Source organism: Sus scrofa, chromosome 14 (genome assembly GCF_000003025.6).
Source record: "Sus scrofa isolate TJ Tabasco breed Duroc chromosome 14, Sscrofa11.1, whole genome shotgun sequence".
Classification (NCBI taxonomy): domain Eukaryota; kingdom Metazoa; phylum Chordata; class Mammalia; order Artiodactyla; family Suidae; genus Sus; species Sus scrofa.
In genome coordinates this window covers 118,670,337-118,687,464 of record NC_010456.5, presented here as the reverse complement: position 1 = coordinate 118,687,464, position 17,128 = coordinate 118,670,337, and positions in this window count along the sequence as shown.

Genomic DNA, 17,128 nt, shown 5'->3' with positions numbered 1-17,128 from the left:
TTGCTAATGCTGCAGTCAAAGCTGCGAATATCATTTGCTTAAAGCACTAATGACCTATCATAAGAAAGGGTTGAAACCTCAGTCCCCTGGCGAATGCTTTTAACTATTAATTTAATCTAAAAAAATACAAAAATTCAAGTTATGTATTTCTCAGTAGGCTTTAATAGTTTGTATATTTTGAGGATTTTTTCTATTTTATATGTTTTTAAAGTTACTGACACCAATTTGTTTATAATAGATTATTACTTTAATATATTGTGATACTACTGTTATCAGATTATTCATTGGTAATTTTGTCTTTATTTTTTCTCATTATCAGTATGTTTAAATATTTGTAAATTTTATTTATTTTTGAAGAAGACATTATTATCTTTTTCTATTTTTATTTTTTCTCTTTTTTCTAGTTTCTAACCAAACTTCACAGCTTAACACCATTGTGACAAAGGGCAAATTCTTAACTTCTCTTGGCCTCAATTTAGCCATCTAAAAACTTGAATAATGTGTTTTATCTCAAAATGTCCTTCTAAGGCCTTAATTTTGTAAGAAAAATTATATAAGGTTCCCAGCACAGATCCTAGACTTGAGGCATAATTTCTTTCCTCTGGCTTCTAACACTCCAGTCTCTTCTAATAAAGTACTTCCCCACTAGGTCACTAAGCTTGAGGCACAATAAGATTCACATCATTCTCAAGGCACATAGTCAATTTTTCAACTCTGTGTATTTTGTTCATACTGTTCTTTCTGCAACAAACATTCAGCTATCTTTATTCATCTGGCAAGCTCCTACTAATCCTTCAAATCCCAGGGTATTGTAACATCTTTGGTAAAGCCTTAGTTAATTCTCCTGAGTGGGTGGGATAATTGCTATCCTTATCTGTAATCCGCACATGATTTTTATGCCTATTAATTACCCTTAGAGTTTAATATTAAGGTTTATCTATTTACGTGGCTCCATCAGATGGCAAATGTTTTGATGGCAGAAGTAACAAGGTTGGTTTGTCCCATCTTTGTATCTGCAGTAAGTGGAACTTACTAATTAACTATGGAGCTTAATGTAAATGCATATTTCATAATTCAATCACTTGTATTTACTGGGCATCTGTGTGAGCCACTCCTTCTTGACATAAAGATGTAAATAAAATTATAAAAGCCATTAAAGAAAAGTGGAAAGACTTAGACTATTTAAATTATTGCTGGTTTTGTAATATTGGACCCATCTCTTCATCTTTCATATGGAATCATTAAGACATCCTTCCTCACAGGATTTTTTTTAAAAAAAACACATGAAATTGTAGCTATGAATGTCTAAAATTTGTCTACTTGTTTTTAAGACATGGATCTTTGATTTCATGGAATTTCCAAGACTTAATTTGTGTTTGCAATACATATATACACAGAAAATGCAATAATGCAATAGTTTCCATAACATGACAATAATATAAGACACTGTAAAGTGTGTCAAAAAATGGAGACATTATTATTTTTATTATTTTTTTTAAATAAATAAGACAGGAATGACAACTGTGAATTGAGACATTAGGGACTGTACACAGAGGAGCAATAACTAGAAGAATAGGTAAGATTCAAACATATGGTATAAAAACTAATTGTTTTCCTGGGGCTCCAAGTCCTGCAGCACAGTGTGAATTTGCAATGCATGAAACATACAGTTTCAAAAAATTCCTGCTGGTTTAATTTTTATACACTGGTGAGAAACAAAAGACAGCTACAGGGGCAAAATAATAGCAGTTTCCTCTTTGTAAGATGGTAGTTGACACATGTCACTATGCAACATGGTAAGTGACTAGAGAATGGCTTACATGATAATGTGGAGATTCCAAGAGAAGCTGGCTGCAGACATGGAGATGGGGTGGGGGACACCAGAGTAGCCACAGGTTCCTAACTTCACATCGACAACATAGAACCTTCCTCCCACCTACCCTTTCACTTAAATGCAGTTTCTGACTCTTGATTATGTCGATTTTACAGGGTACAAGTCAGTTATTCTGTTGTCTTTTCTCTCAGGAGGGCTCCTATTCATTCTGAATAATGATGGATTTGCTAAATAATTTAGCCAGAGATTTGTATGTACCCTGCAAGCTAACATTGCTTTTACAGAATGGTTGATGTTAAAATGATGTTTTTCACCACCAAACATAATAAAAATAGGATCAGAGGCAAGAAGCACAACCAGGAGCTGAGTAAACTTTTTATAGTTGGTCTTAATGAAAATTAAAACTTCTGCTAACTCTCCTTCCCCAGCTACTGATTCATAAACAGCATCATTCCAAATTCCTGCAGCTCCCTGTCCTTCAATTACGGATTTGAAAGTTGTCTTTCCAATTCTTTTTTACTGGCATGACACCCAATCCTTTGTGTAGATAAAACACAATCTGTATACCTAACAAACATGCTCGGAAATCATTAAGTTTTACTTTTACTCACAGTAATGTAATGCATCACATAGGCATTGCACATGGCAATCATGCACACAGAGACCTTAATGCAATGAATAATTATGTACTTTAAAAAGACAATAATATCCAGAAGAAAAATAGTCACATAAAACTCTACTTGGAAATAATTCTTATCACTTAGCACAATTTCATGCGCTCATCTTCTTGACCTAGCCCAATTAAATTGGAATTTAACAAGCTTCATTTCTCAAAGAGCCAAGAATATTTGAAATAGATATTTAGTAATAGCTCATTTCTTATACTAATATTTATTAAGGCTTACTGTTCAGCCTCTTTCTGCACAGAGCTGACGGGAAGGACCCACCTTGTAGGGTGCCTGACTGTCTTCAAGAATTAAAATACTACAAAGAATTGTCTGGAACCACAGAAGTCTCAGTGAGAATGTTCCCTGGCTCCTCTATCTTAACCTCAAACTTCTTTAAACCAACTCACTTTTATGAGAAGGAAGATTAATTGTTATTTACTTGACTTTTGCAAATAGATGTCATACATTAAAGTCTGTGATAGAAATAATAGTGAGCATATGCACTAGCTGGAATTTTCTTTGCTAATCCTGTTACAGGCATTATTTCATTTTAAGTCCCAGCAATCCTCACATCTCCAGCGCTACTTCCATACTCTTCAGTTCTCACATTTTACACACACACATACACAAACACACACTGGCTTTCTTTAAGTTTTTGCTAGCCACCATGCTCTTTCCTACCACATGGCCTTTGCATACACTGTCTCCTAAAACTAGAATCCACTCTCTCTTCTTCCTCTCTCCATTCCTCATCATTGATACATTCTTTTACCTTCTTCATGTCTTTGTTAAAACATCATTGTCTTCTGGAAAGTTACACTCACCTCAGGGACTTCTCTGTGTGGCTTTTATCACATTTTTAGTTATCTTCAATGTTGTCTTCCCTTTCATATGTAAACGCTATGAATTTAACACCTAATTTTTTTTTTTTTTTTATCAGAACTCACTTTCTGAGCCTAGAACATTCTTCAAAAAGGTCTGGTCCCCTAGTTTTAATTTTGTGTATCTATGCAAGTGCTGTTTCTTAGTAAATAGTTCTTAGAGAAGAATTATATGTAGGGCATTTGAAATTTTAAAAACAAACTGAAGACCTAACAATCTTGTGTGTTAGGATGCTCCACTACTTTAATAAAAACAATCAACTCCATATTTCTGTGAATAAAACTGACAACTTCCTTCTAGGTCCTATGTAATATATTGCATTTTATTTTGATTCTCAGGAATTTCAGTTTATTTTTCTTACCTTGTGAGAATGACTTCTCTAAGATTTAATTTTCTAATAGAGTATTTTTCACTCTCCATCATTATATTTCATTTTTGTCTTCTTCCTTCTCCTGCTCTTTCCCTTCCCCTTTTTGTTTAAATCCTGAGCTTCATGTTCTGATTTGTTTGGATGCCTTTTTCTTTCTTGTTCTTGGCAGTGGTGTTATTTTGGTTGGATTGTTGGATATTTTGTCTTGGTATCTGGGCAATTACTTAATGCATTTTCAAATGTTTTTGGAGTGTTCTTTAACAAATAAGTGATATTTATAAATAAGCCATGAATCAGAAAATACGCATATACACACAAAAAAGTAAATGTACTAAAGTGTCTTAAGAGATGGTATTAGCTGTGATTCATGTTTATATCATTCCCAATGCATATGCAATGCATATACTTCTACATTGTAAGAGCCCATCCATTGCTTGAAACTGGAAATTATACCATCAATTCCTGCACTGGGAAGTGAGAGGCAGGGAGGTTCAGATTGAATTGCCTAAGTTACTGATTTCTCAGGTGTGGCTCATGCAGTTCTTCACAGTATAACTGCATATATGAATTGTTACAGAGTTACTAAAATTGCATTTTTGACAAATTTAATTAACTCTATAACAATACATATTTTGGAGGGAGTTCTAGCTCTTTCACTTACTAGCTGTGAGATCTTTGAGCAATTCACCTTGCCGAATTTAACTTTGCTCACCTGTAAAATGAATACAGTAATAGAATGGACATGAATTCAGGCTTTCATCCAATCAGCATTTATCGAATGCCTACCACATGCATTATGGTATGCATGCATTAGCTGTTGTAGTCTTCATATCAGCACCATGGTTTTATGGCATCCACTGAACAGAGAAAAGAAACTGAGGCTCAGAGAGCTGAAGCAATTTGCCCAAACTCACACAGTTTAAAAAGTAACATGACTCCCCTGATCATTAAGTGTATACTCAGAAACCATCTTTTCAAAAGGTATGTACACACTGTACTCCTATAGCAGCAACTTCTATATACCTATTTCATATATATCACATTATAGTGCAATTATATGTAATAAAAATATATAATACTATAGCACGTGGTATACAACAAGAACCTTGTGAAGTTCTTTGTAGTAAGTACCTCATGTAATCTTACTATCTTGAGACAGACACAATTTTTATGTCCATAAATTGGATGAGGAAATTAAGGCACAGAAAAATTAGACAAGTTCCCTGAGGCCATATATCTAACCTCTGGAAGAACTAGGATTTTAATCTATATTTCTATCTCACTCAGACAGTTGAAGTCCTTATAGTTCCTAAAATTCAGTTTGCCAAGATTTTCAAGAACAAAAATCCTATATAAAAGAGGTTCCATGTGGACAATTAGTCAAGGCTATAACAATAGAGAAATATAATAAATAGGTAGAATACCTACATGGTTGTCGGTTTGAGTAACATAATCAAATAGCCAAGGAATATGTTTTCAAAATTGCAGTGCTATCTCTATAAGTCCCTGTAAACACAGGATACAAGGAAATCAGGAGACCTAGCAGCAGGAGAGTAACAGTGGCTGTTCAATAAGCATGTGCTGCTTGATTGAGTCATCCTAACATCAACCCTATTCTAACAGGGAGTCTCTGAGAAAACAACCTTGCTGTTTATCTGCAAATAATAACCCCATTCCCCTAATGCAATGAATGAAGCCATAATGAATGAAGCTGGAGTAGATGGTTCCCCTTAGACTGTTAGACCCTGCTGGTTGTAGAGAGAATCTAAAATGGAGGTAATAGGAGTACCCGTCGTGGCGCAGTGGTTAATGAATCCGACTAGGAACCATGAGGTTGCGGGTTCGGTCCCTGCCCTTGCTCAGTGGGTTAAGGATCCGGCGTTGCCGTGAGCTGTGGTGTAGCAGATGCGGCTCGGATCTCGCGTTGCTGTGGCTCTGGTGTAGGCCGGTGGCTACAGCTCCGATTGGACCCCTAGCCTGGGAACCTCCATATGCCGCAGAAGCGGCCCAAGAAATAGCAAAAAGACAAAAAAAAAAAAAAAAAAAAAAAAAAGACTAAATAAATAAATAAATAAATAAATAAAAATAAATAAATAAAATGGAGGTAATAAAGTATCAGACTGGATGGTAGTTCGCAGTCCATCTGCCTTATTGCTGGGAAACACACAGATTTATAAAATTGTATGTATTCTTCAAAGAACTTGTGAGATCTCAAAGTCAAATATATGGTTTCCACAAGCAAAATGTAGGGAGAAGGGATAAATTAGGAGTTTGAAATTAACATATACACACTACTATATATAAAATATATAACTAACAAGGACCTACTGTATAGCACAGGGAACTCTGCTAAATATTTTTAATAACCTATAGGGGAAAAGAATCTGGAAAAGAATGTATATATATATATATATATATATATATAACTGATTCACTTTGCTGTACATCTGAAACTAACAAAACATTGCAAATCAACTATACCTCAATAAAATTTAACGCATATATAAAAATTAATCAACTATTAATAATTATGTTCAAAATTAAAATGTTACCCTTTTTGATGAATGCATTTTGCTTTTTTCAACTCCAACCACACAGAGACTTAATTCTTTCACTGGGGAAACATTCTCCCTTACTGGTGTTCCATTTGGGGTGTTTGTGTCACATGATTGTGTGAGGGTTTTTGCTACAGGAAATTTCTATTGCTCCTCTAACAAGAGGATACAGTATATTTATTTATTACAACAATAAACACAGCTGTAAAATCAACCATAAAAATAAATGACATGAAAATTTCTGTAACTAATGTGTCAGCTGTAATTGAGAAATAAATTAAAAGACCCATCTGCTTCCCACCATTGATTCTACTATTTTCTTCAGTACATAGGATATTTAAAATGAAGCATTATGTATACTAATTTTTCACTAACAAAAATGCCACATTGATATTGATTGACTCTGTAATGTAATTTTGCCAATCCCTAACATACTGTTGCTCTTTCCAATATACTTAAATCTAGTGAGCATATGAACTCCCTGTTAAAACAATTAAAGTTGTTTTCAATGTATGTTGTTAAGTTTTATCTATATGGGTGACTTATGGGCTTTTGTGTGATAATTGGAACAGTAATCTAATCTATTACCATGGTTATCATTTTAGAGAGTAGAAATAAATTAGTAGATGAATAAGCAAAGAGATGTATTTCATGTGTGTTAAGTCATACAATATAAACTTTGTGCTAATCTAGTTTAATGGTGAGAGTCAAAATAGCTAACAGTCATTGGAATGCAGTAACTATAGCACACATTTGTCCTCATTATTAAGAATCCTACAATGAGATAGTATATGTCAGTTAAGAGCTGGGATTTATTTTTTATGAGTTAAAATATTTTAACACTTTCCTTAATGCTAAAATAATTTTTTCCTTAAGCCCTCAGGCTCATTCATGTCTCAGCTCAGAAAATTATTTGCAACATTTTGGAAAGACAATGGGAATGCGATGCTGCATTTGTAAATGTTTTTTCATTCAAAGTTTTATTAATTTAATTATATGTCATTTTTACTGTAATCGTAATAGAAAATATAGTTAAGAGAAACAAAATAGAAGCCACCCAGATATAACAACCCCTAAGAGCTTCTTTTATGTATACAATTCTTTATTGTTGTATAGCAAACCCCCTCAAAACATGGTAAGTTAAAATAACAACAAATTTGTTTTGCTCATAAGTCTGCAATTCGTGTGGGGCTGGTGGATTCAGCTCCTCTTTGCTCATTGGCATTGGTTAGAAGGTTCTGAATCTGGCACTGGAAACATCTTATGATTTCCTTCTCACATATGTGATGCTACCCATTTCTGGTTCCTCAGCTGGAGCTGTGACTGAACAAACTACACATGTCCTTTCTTTTTTTTTTTTTTTTTTTTTTTTTTGTCTTTTGTCTTTTTTTTAGGGTCGCACCTGTGGCATATGGAGATTCTCAGGCTAGGGGTCTAATCAGAGCTGTTGCTGCCGGCCTATGTCACAGCCAAAGCAACACAGGATCCAGGCATGTCTGCAACCTACACCACAGCTCATGGCAACACCAGATCCTTAACCCACTGAGCGAGGCCAGGGATCGAACCCACAACCTCACGGTTCCTAGTCAGGTTCATTTCCGCTGCGCCAAGACAAGAACTCCCACATGTCCTTTCTATGTAGATACTTGGCTTCTTTGGAGCATACAAGCTGTGTTCCAAAGGCAAATATCTTAACAAGCTCAAGCAAAAGCTGTATTGACCTAATTTTTTGGTATATTTTACATAAAAAAATTAAACATATAAAACAGTTGCAAATTAGTATACCAGAGTTTCAGAAAAACCTTCATCCAGTTTCCCCCAATGTTAATAATTTACATAATCACAGAACAAAGATCAAAATTCAGAAATTAACACTGCTTCAATACTTTAACTAAACATGAGACTTTATTCAGATCACACAATTTTTTTCTACTACTGCCTTGTTTTCTTTTCCAGAATCCAATTCAGGATACCACATTATCTTTATTTGTCCTGCTTCCTAGTCTTTTACAATCTTTAATAGTCTTTAGGTTCTCCTTCTTATTTCACGACATCAATACTTTTAAAAAGCACTGGTCAGGTATATTGTAGGACATCCCTCAAATTGGGTTTGTCTACCTTTTCTCGTGGGAGGATTGAGGTTATGCCTTATTAGGAAGGATAACACAGGAGTGATGTGCCTTTCTCAGTACATAATGGTCAAGGAGCTGATGATGTTGATATGTTTACTAACATATATTTTGATTGCTTGGTTAAGCTGATATTTGTCATGTTTCTGTACTGTAAAATTATTACTTTTCCTTTAGTGATTAACAATTGCTTTGGGAAAGATATTTTCAGACTGCGGAGGTATACCATTTCTCTTTAAATTTAGCATTTATTGATGGTTCTTGCCTGTAGCCATCATTTCTGTGTTATCTTATGTACTGCCTTTACAATTTAGCCTTGGAAGTCAGTGTCAATTCTATCACAGTTACCGCCCTTCTCTGATTGTGAGATAAGATGTATATGCTGCCCATCTTTAAAAATACAATGTTACAGTAACTATCAATATTTTTCCTTCTGTATTTAAAGTTTCTTCTTCATAAAAAATAGAATGCTATAGTTTTTCCTATGAATTTTTTCTTAATAAAGTAGAATAAGGACATTTTCACCTCAGTGAATATAGATGGCTGTGATGATTCATTTCAGGTGGTAAAATATACATAATATAAAATTTATCATTTTAAGTGTATAATTCAGTGACATTAAGTACATTCACAATGTTCATAATCATTCACAATCATCACCACTATCTATTTCCAGAACTCCATCATTCGAAACAGAAAACTTGTACTCTTTAAATAATAACTCTCATTCCCTTCAGTCCTCAGTAACAAATATTCTACTCTCTAGGCATTTTCCAATCATAGATACTTGGGTTATAAGTGGAATCATGCAATATCTGTCCTTTTGTGTCTGGCTTATTTTATTTGGCATAAAGTTTTCAAGTTTCATCTGTGTTGTAACATATATCAGAATTTCATTCCTAACATGATGGAGGATAATGTGAGAAAAAAGAATGTTTATATATTTTTATGACTGAGTCACTTTGCTGTACAACAGAAATTGACAGAACAAAGCAACTATCATAGAAAAAAATTAAAATCTTAAAAAATTAATTTCATCCTTTTTAAGGCTGAATGATATGCCATTTTAATTATATACTACATTATGTTTATCCATGCATCTGCTTATCGAAATTTGAGTTGTTTTCACCTTTCGACTATCGTGAGTACCGGTGCCATGAACATTGATGCACACATATCTGTTTGAGTCTCTACTTTCAATTTATGGGGTGTAAGCCTGAACATGTAATTGCTGGATCACGTGGTAATTCTATGCGTAACTTTCAGTAATCGCTAAACTGTACCTCAGTGACTGTGTCACTTTAGTATCCCTCCAGCAATGAACAAGGGTTCCAATTTCTTCATGTCTCTCTTTATCACCATGTATAACTTTTTCATTTTTTTGGTAATGGTGCCAAGTGGTATTTCATTGTATTTATGATTTGCATTTCCCTAATGACAAGTAATATTTTCATGTACTTATTGGCCATTTGTATATGTCCTTCATCTTCATGGTCAGATTCATTCCTAAGTACTTGATTTTTTTTAAGATGTGATTTTAAACAGGATTTTTCTTCACTTTTTTGTTCTAATATTTCATTGTTAGTGTAAAGAAATGCAACAGATTTCTGTACGTTAGTCTTGTATTCTGTTACTTCGCCGAATTTGTTTATCAATTTTAGTAGTTTGTGTGAGGACTCTTCAGAAATTCTATATAGAGTATCATGTCATCTGCCTACAATGCAATTCTACCTCTTCCCTTTCAATTTGGAAATATTTTATTTCTTTTTCTTGTTTGATTTTCATGGCTAGGACTTTCAATAGTATGTTGAATAGAAGTGGAAAAATAGGGCATCCTCATCATGTTCCAGATTTTAACAGAAAGGCTTTCAACTTTTCATCGAGTATTAGGTTGGACATGGGTTTAGGAACAGTTTAATTTTATAACATTGTATTTCTCATACGTCTTGGCTCTTTATATTTCATTTCAATTCTGTTTCTAAACAGAATTGTGTCTGAGCTTCTCTCTTCCTTGGTAAATTTTATTATATTTGGCACAAATATAATATATAATATATATGGCACAAATGAACATTTCCACAGAAAACAAAATCATGGACTTGGAGAATAGACTTGTGGTTGCCAAGGGGGAGGAGGAGGGAGTGGTATGGACTGGGAATTTGGGGTTAATAGATGCAAACTATTGCCTTTGGAATAGATAAGCAATGAGATCCTGCTGTGTAGCACTGGGAACTATGTCTAGTCACTTATGATGGAGCATGATAATGTGAGAAAAAAGAATGAATATATGTATGTATGACTGGGTCACTTTTCTGTATAGTAGAAAATTGACAGAACACCAACTATAATGGAAAAAATAAAAATCATTTTAAAAAAAAATAAATAAAAATAAATTCAGCTATTAAGTTTACCTTTTCAGTATTCTACCTTGAGACTCCCTCACATAATGCTTTATGTTCAGAAGGTACATTTCTGTCTTCACATTGTTACAAATGTGTTAATATTTTTCTATAATAGTTTCCATACCATCTATTATTCTTTCTTAGTGCTATTGCAATGCATTTTAAGTTTTCTTATGCCAGCACACAACTTTCAGTACTGATTTCTTTGTTGGTCGATTATTATGAAAATACTATTGCATACCAAGCTACCCCAAAATTTAAAACAGCATTACTGTTATACTCATGGGGCTGTAAAATGACTGGAGCTTAGCTGATCTAGATTGGCCTTGGCATCAGGCTAGTGCTTCATTTCATGTCTACTCTGGGTGTCTGTTCAGAGACCTCAGCTGAAAGTACAATAGCTACATGGAACATGTTTTTCTCATGGTAAACATCAGATCTTGAAGAATCCTATATATGCAAACCTATTTCAACCCTTACTTGTGTCATAACTGCTAGTATGCCATTAGCTAAACCAAGTCACATGGTGAAGCCCAAACTCAGTTGGGGAAGGGATGGATATTCTGCCAACGTTGTGGCTGGCCATAGCAATGGGGAAAAAATGTGACTCTACTATACGGTATTGATAAAATGGGGACTAAATAATTAACCTACCATTGTATTAGACCAAAACTGAGTCAATCAAAGTACTTTCCTTGGAAATAGAGACTATAAAACTTACTTTTGTCAATATCATCTATACAGCTGTATCACAACCCATTTTGTGATAAGATATAGGCAAAGAGAACCAATCTGAAGAGAAAGGGATGATTGAAGCTGCTTTTATTTGTCTCTGAAACACCTATATCTTTATCATATATTATATTTCTTTAGCCTTATACTAGATCAAGTGATTAACCAAATGTGCCCAATGAATGTAGGAGGGCACTAGTGAGGCCAAAGCCTTGAATATATTCCCGTAGAGACTAGTGTTCCAGTCCCAGGCAATCAGAGTTCAGACCATATGGACTCTGGTTTCCTTACTTGTAAAACTCTACGAAGGAGCTTCTGAACGGTCCCATTGTCATTGAGAAGTGGTATCATCAACACCATAGCAAGAGAATACCACCCAAGAGTAAAAGAATAATTAAAGATACCACCACTCCATTATTAGCAGTGGTCAAAGTGCACACTCTATAGGCAGCATTCACTGAGTATATTCTTTCTGGGTCCAGTTCTCACACACCAACTTCAAGATTATGTCAGTGAAATAAGGAAGAATAAGCCATAGAATGAACTGAAAGCAAAAATAGTTTACTTAAAAGACTTAAATGGGCTTTATAGGTAGCAATGACCATACCAATAAAAAAATCACTCCAGCCTGAGGTTGGGGTTGACTGAATGCTTTCATATCCATCCTTAAATGAAATCTTCTTCAGGCTTTCCTATGTTAGATGGATTAGGGAATCACTCAATGGCCTCCATCATGTTAGATCAAATAACTCATCACATTTAATCAAATAACTCAATGTAGTGTATAGAGTGGTCTTTAAAGTTGTCCTGCCTTAAGTGATGGTGGTTCTCTTTGGTCTCGGATTCAGCAGAGCACATCGTGCAGTTTTCAAAGACTCTAGCATCTGCACAAAAGAAGTCACTGCCAGCTTAAGGGTACTTACTCATGAACTTGTCATGCATGTGTATGTGTGTGTGCATGTGTGTGTGGGGGGGGGGTGATGGAGTCTTTGTTAAGAATCCCAAAAACCAAATTTTATGACATGCCTCTTCTCTTGATATCTACTTTAGAGAAATTTATTTCTATAATGGACACTTTGCTCTTTACAGAAAATTTCTTCTTCTAGGTCTGAATGTCAAAAGACAACTTCTATTTTATTTGCCCAGACAGTAGAGGCAGGGAGTTTCATGTAATAGCATAGACCCTACTGATTGAGTGATGATTAAACTTTCTCATCACAAAGACAGGATAAATGAAACTGATAATGACACAAAAAACAGTGAAAGTACCACAGAGTATTCTCTACTACAAAAAAAAAAAAAAGTCAACATTTCATGGTTGACATTACTCCTAGTATTTGTAGAATCTTCTGAATCAAAGTTTATTGAAAACCAAAGTGCTTTGTTTAGTCCATTCCATACAGAGTATATGAATAGTGGCTTTAAAAATAGAAAGATATGGGTTTAAACATAAGAACACAACTTACTAATCTTTTCAGTTTACTATATCTAGGCTTTGGTTTTCTTACCTGTTAAAGAGGAGATAAGATCTCCTTTTTAGAATTGTCGTGAGGACAATAATAAGACACTGTAGGAAAATTTTAACATAGTATCTGGCTATGGTTTCTACTTTACTGCATTAAAATATAATTTCTTTTGTGGTTACTACTTTATTATATTTTATTTAATTTGTAAAATAACATTGCATGTTACTGCCCCATTATTGAAAAATTTGTTAGGTGAAAATTAAGGACAGTACCTAATGGCATTCCTTGTTCCATTCATTCATATACAAATGTTCACTACACTAGGCCAAGCCTATTCTCCATCAGGTTTTGAGATTTTGAGCCATGTGTTCATAGAATTTTAAGTAACAAAAGGTGTTAAAACTAGTTGATTTTGCCTAATGTTCATTTTATAAATGGAGAAAGAAAGACCAAAAGATAGGATGAATTTTTTTTTTTCAGGGGAATTAAGTTGGGTAGTGACAGCTGTTGTAAGCAGAATTTCTGGCAGAATGCTGTAGTAATGACACTCAATTTGTTGATGCCTCCCTATGTCCATGCCCATGTCCTTGGGTAGACTTCTGTCACAGCAGCGCTGAGTTTAGGCATATGGTTTGCTTTAGAAATAGAAATAGAAATCTGACACATGCAGAGACTTGAAGAGGGATTGTACATTGGAAGCTGAAGCATCATGAAGTGATCCCTACTACAAAAAATGAGGCAATGTTTCACTGTCTTATCCATCATTCCTTGCTGGGCTTGGGACCTTGCTACTAAGATATAAAGAGATTGGTCCATCTACTGGTAGATAAGAGACTATAATGGGGACAGACATCAGCTATCCCAGGTATTCCAGATATTCTAGTCATCATAGCCAAGGCCTCATCCCAAAACAGCTAAGCAGAACCCAGTGAGTAGGATAGCCAGCTGACTTCATCCAAAATGCAATTTACATCAGTATAGGTAGGTGTTTTATAAGCCATTTTGTCCTGGGGAAGTTTTTTACAAAGAAAAATCTAATGGCTATAGAATCAGTTCCAGTTTACCTTGTGGTCTGCCATCTAACCTAAGGGCTGAAATTGAAGATGTCATGATTTTCTCTGGGTTGATTTCCTACTAATTATTTTGCACTAACTTAAGTGGGTTAAGATCTAATTTATTTTGCTCACTTCATCTTAACCCCAGGTTACACATCTAAGCATTAAATTTCAAGTCTCATAAGCAGAAGGAAGTGGTAAAGGTGATTATGAGTTTATGAGTTTATTTCAGACACCAGTACAAAGTAAATAAATCCATTGGTCCCACAACTTATTAAAAAAAAAAAAAGCAATTGTTTTATTCACCACAGGTTTCAATGTGAAAAGAAAATGTCATTTCAGAACTCATATAGCCTAGCACCCAGGAATGCCTAGTAGGAAACCAATGGCATAACCTAGAAACCAGTCTATTTAAGTAAACACTAGTGAACAAATTCATACCACTTGCACTATTAAGACCCAGAGTTTCTTTAAAGCATAAAGAAGAAAAAGAGAAAGATAATCAATCTACTGTAGTTCTATGAGAAACATACTGTGATTGCTATGATAGTCCATCAGAGACTCTCTGCATCATTCAGCTAGATCTGAAAATAGGTGTTCTGTGGATGTCCAGGACTAGAACCAACAGTTTATCGAGAACAGACTTCTAGAACTGCACTTGAGAATGATGACTGTGACAAGGCTATTTTAAAACTTAAGACTCCTTTATAGGCTCCATGTTTTGGACCAGGTACCATGTTGACCAAGTGGAACACAGTCTTGCTAACCCTGGTCTCCTTGACTGTACTGGACAGACAGGGCAGACTATACTCTAAAAGATCACCTGAAGTATCAAAATCCCATTACCGTCTGAGTAAAACAGACAGTGAGTAGAAGAGGAATGCAGGTGAAGGGAAGTGGTTTGTTGGGGGAATGAATCGTTAACTAGGTTTAATGAATCCATTCTCATTGGAACCCTCTTCTTGAACCCTCCTCTTTGCCCATTTGGTCTTGGAAATTCAACTTGGGGTATATATGCTTTAGCTGAATGTCCTTGTCTTGACTTTGGACATTACAAAAGTTGCAACTATAAGCTCCTATTTTTAGATCCACCATTCTGAGTGTTCAAATGTCTGCCCTAGAAGGATTTTTCAACTCAACCTTAGCATGATGATAATAGCTATGTCCCTTCTTGAGTACATGCTAAGTTAAGCCCTACTGTCTTCCTCTTGGGGACCTTATCACTATCCATGCATTTCTACTATTCACTCCCACTTCACTTTTTTTTTTTTTTTTTTTTTTTTTTTTTGTCTTTTTGCTATTTCTTGGGCCACTCCCACGGCATATGGAGGTTCCCAGGCTAGGGGTCCAGTCGGAGTTGTAGTCTCCGGCCTACACCAGAGCCACAGCAACGCGGGATCCGAGCCGCGTCTGCAACTTACACCACAGCTCACGGCAACGCCGGATCCTTAACCCACTGAGCAAGGGCAGGGACCGAACCCGCAACCTCATGGTTCCTAGTCGGATTCGTTAACCACCGCGCCACGATGGGAACGCCCCTCTTCACATTTTAAGGTGCCTGTACCCTAACAAAGCCTCTGAAGCAGTTGGGTTTTCCTCCCCAAACTGGAATTGCTTATTTGTACATAAAGCAGTAGAATTCCTATTGATCTTTTCCTTTTACTCATACCTTTGAATAAAACAGCTTCTGAATTATACATGATTTTGTATATCTATGAAATACCAGAGAATCTCTTTACTCTTGTAATGCACTTGTCAACTTGAATTTAAATATCACAGTTATCTACTCACTACAAAGATAAAAGCATTCTGAAATCCTCTGAAATTTCCCAAGATATATGATGTGGCTGTTATCCTTAAATAGTATTTTAACCATTACTTAGTAGTGCACTGACTGCTGTGGGAGAAAAAAAGGTACAGTCCTTTCTCAACAGGTTTATAATTTATATTATAAAACATACACACGTATGTATATGAAATTAGGAAAGCAGGAGATATAAATGGAAAGAATGTTGAGAAGTTAAATGATTATATAGGCTTGTTTTAGCTATGTGGAGGGAAGCATGCATATTTGTTTTTTGGAGTATGGCTTTGATGACTCAAGCAGGTAGCAAACTAATTTACATTTGAGCAAGGTGTTCTTATTTCAAATATGTAGCTATTAAAGGTTCTACTCAGCCTTTTCAGATGTCTGCCCCAAAGGCACCCTAATTTTTTTATCTGATACTTTCATCTTTATAAAATCCATTGAGAGACACTGTCCCTGCCTGCATTGAAAAAGCAGGGTAAATTTTTTAAAAAGAAAAAAAAAAACTGTTTCCATAGGGCTCTCTTGTGTTCTGTATGTCTGCTCTGTGTAACTACTTTCCCAAATCCATTATTTTGAGGCCTCGAGGTTCAAAGACGAAGATAATCAAGGAAATGTGATGAGAGAGGTGGAGATAAGCAGGTCTCAATGAGAAAGTAACAGTTTTATTAAAACCTGGAGGAGAGTTAAATTGTTTTACCCACTACCACCCCAAATACTCCCACAGCTGACAATTACTGTTTGCCTATTAACCTGGATAGAAATGAGTTTTTAAACAGAGTAAATATTAATTTGAGGTTAACAACCTGAAAATTAAATACACTCTTAGATGTTGCTAAAGTCCGCATCCTGAGCATCACTTCAGCTAAGAGAGTGCTAGCAATTAGGGACAGGGCATTTTCCATTGATTCCAATGATGGTGTTGTTTTTCTAAGATTAATTTAGAGGGACTATTTTTCTCTTCAACCAGTCTTGTCTTTTGATGTAACCTGATGTTGTCCATCTCTGTTTTTCCCTGGCATGTGTTCTGTCAGTGCTGCTTTCCACCACCCTATCCCACAAACCCCTCTCATCCTAGCCACCTGCCAAATGCTTTCTTTTCTTTTCTCGACTCCCATTGATTTCTTTATGGTGGTGAAATTGTGCAGTGGAAATTTTCTCAAAAATTGAGCCCAGGTATATCAAGAACTTCCTAATGTTCAGTTCTGTTATATGACAGAACAAATTC